Source organism: Bos indicus x Bos taurus, chromosome 21, assembly GCF_003369695.1.
Source record: "Bos indicus x Bos taurus breed Angus x Brahman F1 hybrid chromosome 21, Bos_hybrid_MaternalHap_v2.0, whole genome shotgun sequence".
Classification (NCBI taxonomy): Eukaryota; Metazoa; Chordata; class Mammalia; order Artiodactyla; family Bovidae; genus Bos; species Bos indicus x Bos taurus.
The window spans coordinates 6,013,122-6,023,975 of record NC_040096.1 but is presented as its reverse complement, the minus strand read 5'-3'; positions in this window follow the sequence as shown (position 1 = coordinate 6,023,975).

Here is a 10,854-nt window from a genome sequence, read left to right as displayed (position 1 = left end):
CCAAACACTGAATAAAAAAGTGAATGGATGACTGAAGCTGGTTGGTCCCATAGAGGTAGAGCTGAGGAGACTTACCTGAAAATTCTCTTCCTTAGGTTTTAAATTCTGTGACTCAGACTTGCTTGTGTTTAAACACACACACACACACACACACACACACACACACACACACACACACACGTCCACCCAGAAATGTACTGCCCTGCATTTGGTCTATCTGAGCCCTTGGCTGACGTCCCCGGGGGGCATTTCTAACGATTCACCCAGAACTTGGATGACATGCTACCACTGGTTGGGTTTTGATGGAAGCCACCTGAGCACAGTTCACAGTGAATGGTGTTCTCCACTCAGACGAAGGCCACTGAGGCTTTTGGACATTCTGTGCTGCTCATTGGAGGAGGCAATGGCACCCCACTCCAGTACTCTTGCCTGGAAAAAATCCCATGGACAGAGGAGCCTGGTGGGCTGAAGTCCATGGGGTCGTGAAGAGTCGGACATGACTGAGCGACTTAACTTTCACTTTTCACTTTCATGCATTGGAGAAGGAAATGGCAACCCACTCCAGTGTTCTTGCCTAGAGAATCCCAGGCACAGGAGAGCCTGGTGGGCTGCCATCTATGGGGTCGTACAGAGTCGGACACGACTGATGTGACTTAGCAGCAGCAGCAGCAGTGCTGTGCATGTTGCCAGGGCATTGGGTTCCTTCTCAGCCCATCTGGAGAAGGACAGTCAAGTATGTCCTTACCTAAGCCAAGTAGCACCACCCAACCAAAACCCATAGCGGTCTGGCTTGAGAAACTTAATGGTGCATAAAAGCCGCACCCCTCCCCCATCCCCCTAGAAAACCAGAGGTTGGTTTTACTAGAATTACCCTAACTTGTCACTGTGGTGCATTGAGTCACAGCAGTGGGGTTGAGACCCACTGAAGCACAGACAGGCAGTGACGGACAACATGGAGCCTGTCAGCAGACGCCATAGACTGTGAGAGCACGACCTGGCAGCTCAAGCTGGTAGCATCACTGTCAGAGCACGCTGGCTCTCTCTGACAGGGCTTCCAGCCTTCTGCTGAGAAGAGTCAGTGGTCTGTGGGCCCCACAAGGACTTGCTAGGCCTCCCTCAGGGTGGGCCCAGCCCTGACACCGTCCTGTGTGTGGAGAGCAGGAGGAACATGTTGCTCCCCTTCTGGGCAAAGCCAGTCCTGACAAGGCAGGCTTATATCAGTGGTGTTTGTATTTTCTGAACCCTAAATCAAGATGTATGGTCCCTTAGTGGGGTTTTGATGCTTTAAAGGAATCTGGGAGGCAGAGCTTGAGAAAGAATATTTTCTAACTGAAATGTGAACTTCTGCAACATTTTAGCAGCTTATGAGGTTTCAGGTTCAGAACATTTGGAATTGCAACTTTTCTGAAGAATCCTGGATGTTGGTCACTGTGTGAGTTTACACAGACTGGGTGCATAAACAATAGAAATGTACTGTCTTCCAGTTCTGGAGGCCAGAAGTCTGAGATCCAGGTGTCAGGAGGGTTGGTTCCTTCTGGAGTCTGTGAAGAGCATCTTTCCAGGCTGCTCGCAGCTTCAGGTGGTTTGCTGGCCATCCTGGCGGTCCTTCTCTGGCTGAAACACTGCTCTGATTTCCACTGTTATCTTCTCATGGTGTCCTCCTTTGAATGTGTGTTTTTCTGCATCCGAGTTTTCCCATTGCATAAGGACACCAGTCATACTGGATTAGAGCCCACCCTAATGACCTCCTCTTGGTTCAATCTGCAAAGCCCCTGTTTCCTGATAAGTTACATTCTGGGGAGTACTGGGGGTTAGAACCTCAACATAGGGATTTGAGCGGGACATGCAACTCAGCCTATAACTCTCACCATGTTAAGCCGCCTGCCTGGGGCCTCCTTTGTCGAGGTGAGCTCCCCGTGTCTTTGGACACTGGATTGAGACAGGAAAGGTGAGTTCTCACCTTTCAACGTTTGCCCAGCAAAGTGACGGGAGGCTGTGAAACAGTGGAGCTGCAATGCCTGAGCTTCCGTGCGGTGAGGAGAGGATGGGAGGGGGGACACACAAGCTGCTGCCTAAGAAGAGTCAGCTCCGCTCCCCAGCACCCTCTTCAGTGTCCCAGGCTGGGCTTGGCACAAGGCCATGCTTGTGTGGCTCAGAGAGGACGCACCCCAAAGGCCTCCTAAGAGCAGCTGGAATTGCCCAACCCCCATCAGTGCCCCGTGCTGCATCCCCAGCAGCCCTGCCCCCCAGCAGTCGGAAGAGAAGACTGGGGGTCGGGGAGGCAAAGGCTAAGTTGGCGCAGGCCGCTCTGGAGGGACTGGCAGACTCTGTGGCTTCCCCCGGCCTCGCCTAGTCAAGTAAGGGAGGTGGACATTGATAATCACCCTGGAGTCCAGGCCGCCCAAGAGAGGGGCCAAGTTCAGGACTGCCCAACTGGCCGCTGGCTGAGGTCCCCAACGGGCATGGCATGGAACAAGCAGACTGCTGCCCACCTGACCTAGACACTGGCACCCGTTTCTTTTTTTTTGGCACCCATTTCTTTCTGAGGTTCATGTGAGGATTTGAGGGATCACACCGGGCTGGGGAGAAGGTGGGGGCCCCCCTACCCAACTCCAGGTCCTTGCATCAGACAGAAGTGTTCCCAACACCACGCTGATGGGCCCCAGGCCCTAGCCTGCAGGGGTGAAAAGAGATTGCTCCTGAGCCCTCTGCCTCCAGGCGGAGAAGTGCTGGACACACAAGGCTGACCTTTCTGCGTGGACCTCACTACCTTCCAGAAGGGGCAGAAAGCGAGGAGGCCTGCCAAGGGGGCGTTCCCAGCAATGAGCTGGGGGCAGAGACAGAGAGAAGGCAGACAGGCCTGCGAGCTGACCCTTGCCCGGGGACCCACTTGACACAGACATACTCTGCAGCAGGGAGGTGAATCGTACAAGCCAGTTTCTCCCGGTAAGAGGATTAAGGAAAGCTGATTTGCACTGTGGGTTAAATCACCGAGGACACTGTGTGCCCTTGGGATCTCTGTGCTTCTGCATGATTATATGCTTCTGCCTTCAAGCCTCTGTGGTGTCAGGCAGACCCCTCGTCCCCAAGACTCAGGCTCCACAACCAAGCAGGAGTCGTGGGACTACTGTGATGATTACAAGCTGCTGTGTGTCACACAGCACCATCAAATGTCCAGCAGCAAGTGGAGCAGACTGCAGCCGGTCAAATGCCCAGCTTTGCTTTGCTGTGGTCATTTCTCTGCAAAAGCTGGACTATTTGGTGTGGGTGCAAAAGGCATACTCTAAAATATCTGGGATTCTAATTCCTGTAACCATCCAGATATTCCTCAGTTGTTTTCTTTTTAACAGGAATTACCCAAGATAAGCTGAAACTTGTTTATAAGTAGCTCCCATGCACATTTACAAAAAGGAGAGACGAGCTGGAGACAGCAGTATTTAAAAAGAAAAACAAGCATGAATGCCTTATTTTATTTATTTTTTTAGTAAATCACAGTCCGCACAGCATAATCTGTTAGGCCTGTGGATTACCAAATATTCTAGTCTAAGGCTGGGTTGTAAATGACTATAAGATACACCGTCAGCTTAACAGCTTTTCAGGGAGAAAAACACCATCACCTTCAATGTCTACATTGATTGTTAGAGGCACTGTGATTTTGAAACATTTGCTGTATGTTTCAGGAAACTCAAACAGGGGCTCTGTATCACCCTAGAGGGGTGGGTTGAGGAGGGAGATGGGAGGGAAGTTCAGAAGGGAGGGGACATATGTATACCTATGGTTGATTCATGTTGAGGTTTGACAGAAAACAGCAAAATTCTGTAAAGCAATTATCCTTCAATAAAAAATAAATAAAAATTTTAAAATGTGGGTAAAATGCAAGCAGGGACTATCAGTGGTGCTGAGCATTGAGGGGAGCCGCCGCATCACAGTCAGGGGGGTGGGGGCAGATGGCGCAGGGGAGACTTTCGGGGTGCTGTGGACTGGGGGAGAAAGGCAGCTCTGTGGTGGGGGTGGAGCCCCCTCAGGAAGCCCATGGGCTCTCTTTGTCCTCAAAACCCTCTTGTGGATACTTTCTGGACTTAAAAAAAGTTGTCAGGCTCTGAGACTTACACTTCTCATCTTGGAATATGTACAGCATTTTACACTTCAGCATTTCTGAGATGGCTTTAAATTGATGGCATCTGGGAGTTAGTGACATCCATAGCTGACCCAGCAACACTTGAATGCCAGGTGTGCATCCTGACTTTGCCCTTGGGGTGACATTCAAACTCCCACTGACCAGTGCTGAGTTCTCCCGGTGCATCCAGGTCACCTCCTGGGGTGCAGCACTCAATCTCGCTAACCCTCTCTGGGTCCAGTGTTGCTGCGGTCTTGCGTGGCCTGGACCCCCTCCCACTTCACACTCTCTGCCCCTGGTCCACACCAGACCCCCCTCCCCACTTCACACTCTCTGCCCCTGGTCCACACCAGACCCCCCTTCCCACTTCACACTCTTTGCCCCTGGTCCACACCAGACCCCCCTCCCCACTTCACACTCTCTGCCCCTGGTCCACACCTGGCCCCTCCCACTTCACACTCTCTGCCCCTGGTCCACACCTGGCCCCTCCCACTTCACACTCTCCGCCCCTGGTTCACACCAGACCCCCCTTCCCACTTCACACTCTCCGCCCCTGGTTCACACCAGACCCCCCTCCCCACTTCACACTCTCTGCCCCTGGTCCACACCAGACCCCCCTCCCCACTTCACACTCTCTGCCCCTGGTCCACACCTGGCCCCTCCCACTTCACACTCTCTGCCCCTGGTCCACACCTGGACCCCCTCCCCACTTCACACTCTCTGCCCCTGGTCCACACCTGGACCCCCTCCCCACTTCACACTCTCTGCCCCTGGTCCACACCTGGCCCCTCCCACTTCACACTCTCTGCCCCTGGTCCACACCTGGCCCCTCCCACTTCACACTCTCTGCCCCTGGTCCACACCTGGACCCCCTCCCCACTTCACACTCTCTGCCCCTGGTCCACACCTGGCCCCTCCCACTTCACACTCTCCGCCCCTGGTCCACACCAGACCCCCCTTCCCACTTCACACTCTCTGTCCCTGGTCCACGCCTGGGCATCCTGCCGGCCTAAGCCTGAAGCCTTCTTTGACCCCCAGAGTAGGTGGGGTCCCTTTGGTCCCTATCTGCTCTTTAGTTCCTGCTTGTGGGACTCTCCAACTTCATACCGTAACCCTCATGGACACGGGCCCTTGTGCCTTATTTATGCAGTACTTGGCACTTAACACAGTTTTAAGACAATGAATGCTCAGTAACCATCTGTTACAACACTTGATGAAGAGACAGTGATTAAAATGTTGCAAAGGCAATTCCTGACAGTACAGTCCATCCTCTAGAAGCCTCCAGACATCATCCTCTGATGAGGGGGAAAGAGACAAAAAGATTGTCCAGGAGGCAAGGGTGAGGATGCAGTCCTAGGATCAAGGCTTGCAAGGCAATTTCCTCCAAACTACCATGCGTCACACCGTGTGTGCTCAGTGCTACCCTCCTTCCAGGCTCTTTCACAAACCCTGCGGCATGTCCTTTCAGAGTGTCCTCTCTGTGTCATTTGCAACTTGAGAAACTGGAGGCATAAAGTCAAACCTTGCACACAAGAACAGTCATCCAGGGTGTGAATTCCTGCTCCTAACTGGGGACATCTCAGAAAGAAACGGTGTTTCTGCTGATGAGCTCCATGGTGTCAGAACCTAACCAGCTTTCCTCCAAATGGAGTTTTCTCAGCTAATATTCAGAAGTTCAGGGTTTAATGCAGGGTAGAGGTCCTGCATTATCAGGACCTCTGTCCCTGATCCCATTCTTTAAAAAATTTCATGGCTGTGTTTTGCTGAGAGCCTACCTTCTGGAGGAGTGGGAGAGCTTCTGGAAAGCATCGTTCAGGTGGAAAGATTTCCATAAAGGCCAGCACCTTGGAACGATGACAGGTGACAAGCACCCGGGCCTGGGTCCTGGCGGATGTTCTTGCTGAGTTCAGGGTGTGAGAGTGGCCTGCTCGGGGCACAGGAGGCATGGAGGGTGAGGCCGGAGAGGGGACAGCTGGGTCCAGAGGACCGAGAGCTGGACCCTGGCTGGGGAGGCAGGCAACAGGTTCCCTTAGCACAGCTGCGGGGAAGCGGCGGTAGGTTTCCAGAGCTGAGGCTCAGACCGCATGGAGACAAGGAAAGGGGCGATGCTGATTCTGCATCTGGGCCGGAGGCAGCCACAGCCCTGCAGGGCTGGGCGCCGAGCTCTGGAAATCTTCCTCCTGTCACCAGGAAGCCCAGATGTGGTGCCAGGGGCTCCCAGGCTCCACGCAGCACCTGTGGCCCCTTCCGGGACTCCTGGTGGGGCTGAGAGCTTGATGAGCCTGGATGGTCTTCCTGACAAGTCCCAGTCCCCTGCCCTTCCTGGAACTTGCTGGGCTCCCTAACCAGGGAGATGCACAGCATGGAGGAGCAGGGGATGCACAGCAGGAGCACAGCAGGAGATGACTTGCCTGGTCTGGCTTGGCTAGCTTGGGGTTTTAGGCGGGGTTGACCCCTTTGCTTCTCCAGGTGATTTTCAAGCAGACAGCATAAGTTTTGTGTGTGAATTTCTTCCTCAGGGAGGGGAGTGGGCAGCGGGTGGGATAGAGTCAAGGCTTCCCAGGCCCTCACTCTGCTCCCAGTACTTTGGAGGGACTTGGACCTTGAAAGCCTCACAGTTTCCCTGTGGGTTAGAGGCTGTTACCTTGTTTAGCAGGTGTGAGAACTGAAACAGAGGCAGGCTGGGCCCGCCTCACCATGCTATGGAAGCACCCTGCATATCTCTGTGGGGACAGAGAACTGGCTGGAAAGAGCCCTCAAAGGACAGGAGCGGTCCCTTGGCCAGAAGATTTGGAGGTTCTGGACTGCCTATGCAGCTGGCCCTTGGGACACTGGTGTCAACCATTGTGGGAAGCTGGCCCCACGGGAGAGTGGGTGGCAGCTCCAGAGAGGCCACAGATGGGGGAGGGGTGGGAACACTGGCTGCTGTAACATAGGATCCACCACTTGGTGCTGGGTTTCCAAAGCAGACTTCATGTCTCAGTGCCTAACAGTTCCATTGTTGGTCAATGGGCAACGTTTCCCCCATGTGTTTTGCCAGGGGCCAGTACGCTTCCATCTTGTATCTTAAAAAGTCTTAATGAACTAGATGCCCGTGATGGCATGGTCACTCACCTAGAGTCAGACATCCTGGAGTGTGAAGTCAAGTGGGCCTTAGGAAGGATCACAATGAACAAAGCTAGTGGAGGTGATGGAATTCCAGCTGAACTATTTAAAATCCTAAAAGATGATGCTGTTAAAGTGCTACACTCAACATATCAGCAACTTTGGAAAACTCAGCAGGGGCCACAGGACTGGAAAAAGTGAGCTTCCGTTCCAATCCCAAAGAAGGGCAATGTCAAAGAATGCTCAGACTACCACACAATGTGCTCATTTCACATGCTAGCAAGATTATGCTCAAAATCCTTCAAGCTAGGCCTCAGTAGTACATGAACCAAGAAACTCCAGATGTTCAAGCTGGGTTTAGAAAAGACAGAGGATCCAGAGATCAAATTGTCAACATCTGCTGGATTATAGAAAAGGCAACAGAGTTCCAGAAAAACATCCACTTCTGCTTTATTGACTCTGCCAAAGCCTTTGACTGTGTGAATCACAACAAACTGTGGAAAATTCTTAAAGAGATGGGAATACCAGACCACCTTTCCTGTATCCTGAGAAACCTGTATGCAGGTCAAGAAGCAACAGTTAGAACTGGACTGATTCCAAATTGGGAAAGCAATACGTCAAGGCTGTATATTGTCACCCTGCTTATTTAACTTGTACACAGAGTACATCATGTGACATCCTGGGCTGGATGAAGTACATGCTGAAATCAAGATTGCTGGGAGAAATATCAAGAACCTCTAATATGCAGATGATACAATGATACAACTCTAAAGGCAGATAGTGAAGAGGAACTAAAGAGCCCCTTGATGAAAATGGAAGAGGAAAGTAAAAAAGCTGGCTTAAAACTCAACATCCAAAAAGTGAAGGTCAAGGCATCTGGTCCATCACTTCATGGCAAATAGAAAGGGAAAAAATGGTAACTGACAGATTTTATTTTCTTGGGCTCCAAAATCACTGTGGACAGTGACTGTAGCCATGAAATTAACAGACACTTGCTCCTTGGAAGGAAAGCTATGACAAATATGGACAGCCTATTAAGAAGCAGAGACATCACTTTGCTGACAAAGATCTATATGGTCAAAGCTATGGTTTTTCCAGTAGTTGGGTATGAATGTGAGAGTTGGGCCATAAAGTAGTCTGAGGGCCAAAGAATTGATGCTCTCAAACTGTGGTGCTGGAAAAGACTCTTGAGAGTCACTTGGACTGCAAGGAGATCAAACCAGTCCATCCTAAACGAAGTCAACCCTGAATATTCATTGGAAGGACTGATGCTGAAGCTGAAGCTCCAATACTTTGGCCACCTGATGCGAAGAGCTGACTCATTGGAAAAGACCCTGATTCTGGGAAAGATTGAAGGCAAAAGGCAAAGAGGGCAGCAGAGGATGGGATGGTTAGATTAGTATCCCTGATTCAACTGACATGCTGATGCTGCTGTTGCTAAGTCACTTCAGTCGTGTCCAACTCTGTGTGACCCCATAGATGACAGCCCACCAGGCTCCCCCGTCCCTGGGATTCTCAAGACAAGAACACTGGAGTGGGTTGCCATTTCCTTCTCCAATGCATGAAAGTGAAAAGTGGAAGTGAAGTTGCTCAGTCGTTTCCGACTCTTAGCGACCCCATGGACTGTAGCCCACCAGGCTCCTCTGTCCATGGGATTTTCCAGGCAAGAGTACTGGAGTGGGTTGCCATTGCCTTCTCCGCAATTGACATGAATCTGAACAAACTGCCAGACAGTGAAGGATAGGCAAGTCTGGTGTATTGCACTCCAAGGGGTCACAGAGTTGGACATGAACTAGTGACTGAACAATAACAACAAAGCCCTAGATTTGCTCTTTGTCCAACCAGCAGATGGAGAGGAGGACAGGCAAGTAACATCTGCTCCTTAAGAACCTAACCTAGAGGTGACCACATAGCATGGCTGCACACATGCCACTGGCACAAGACCCAGTCACAAGGCCTCACCTGGATGCCAGGGAGACAGGAAATGTGGTCCTCTGGGGCTGGAGCCCCCTCCCAGGGACCTCCAGGCTCCTCTGTCCAAGGGATTCTCCAGGCAAGAATACTGGAGTGGGTTACCATGCCCTCCTTCCATGGGTTCTTCCCAATGAGGGGATCGAACCTGTATCTCTTACGTCTCCTGCATTGGCAGGTGGGTTCTTTACCACTAGCGCCACCTGAGGACCACTTAATAGAGCAGAAAGAGAAGAGAAAACCGTCAGGATCCCAGACATGGGAGACATGTCAACCACATCGGCAACAGCATTGGCCCTCGGCACTGTGGACTGTGTCCTGGCTGCTCCCTTCTGGACTGGCACCTACATCCTGTGGAACAAACTTACAACAGGGGGCCCTGGTGAGGATTAAGGTTGCTCAGTCATGTCCGACTCTTTGTAACCACATGGATGTACACAGTCCATGGAATTCTCCAGGCCAGAATGCTGGAGTGGGTAGCCTTTCCAAGATCTCCAGGGGACCTTCCCAGCCCAGGGATCAAACCCAGGTCTCCCACCTTGCAGGCGAAGTCTTTACCAGCTGAGCCACAAGGGAAGCCCAAGAACACTGGAGTAGGTAGCCTATCCCTTCTCCAGGGGAGCTTCCCGACCCAGGAATCGAGCTGGTGTCTCCTGCATTGCTGGCAAATTTTTTACCAACTGAGCTATTGTGAGGATTGGTGGTGAGCAAAATAAAAAGGGGTGTGTTAGGTTACAGCAGAATCAAATATGGGGGTCCTTTCAGAACAGGGTACCCCAAAGGCAAGAAAAGTCCTGGGAGGCAGCAGCACAGATCCTCCTCTGGCCCATCGTCCTCAAGGAGAGTCAGCCACAGCTCCCCATCGTCTCCCCTGCCAGCGGCTTGGAAACAGTCGACGGAAATGCAAATACACCAAAGAAAGGAAGGCGTCTGTAACAGGTGAAGTTGATTTGAATTACAGGAATAAGTGGGACTATGGAAACTTTGGAAATCTGGACAAGCGAGTTGGACTTTAATCCTTCACCATGTTTCACAAGTGAGTAAAGCAGATGACTAATATTTTACTTTCCAGAGCTGAGATTCAATCTTTCTTCTCTCTGTCTGGTTTCTGGGATATTCAAAAGACATCATTTTAGACTAGTGGTGAAACAAAAACTATTTATAACCCCAGTAGGAAGTGATTGAGTGTGAGTAAGACTTGAGGAGGGCAGAAACAATAGAAGGGACTTTTTGAGGGAAACAAAAGAAAATTGATTTCAAGAAAGGAATATTTGCTTAGTGCCATGGGTAGCTCTTAGATAGTTGTCCTTGGGAGAAAATGAACGTTTAAGTACACAGCATGATAATCAAGAAGAACAAATTATATCTTTTTACCCTTCCATGTACCAACCCCCCCCCCCGCCCCCCCGCCTCCCAGTTAGGTACACTCAGCCAAAAATGATATAATACATAAAACCAAAAATTTGAGTGGGAGAGAAACTTAATAATGATAATTAAATGGATAAACATATGTTCTGCCAAAAGTCTAGCAATGTTGTAATCAGCTGAGTGAGTTTCTCAGAGATTCTCAAGATGAAGCTTCCTGGTTTGTAAGGAAACACAGTGAACTTTCGGTCAGAGAAGGCTGAGCCAGAATACGCTGCCTTGATTTGATTCAGAAA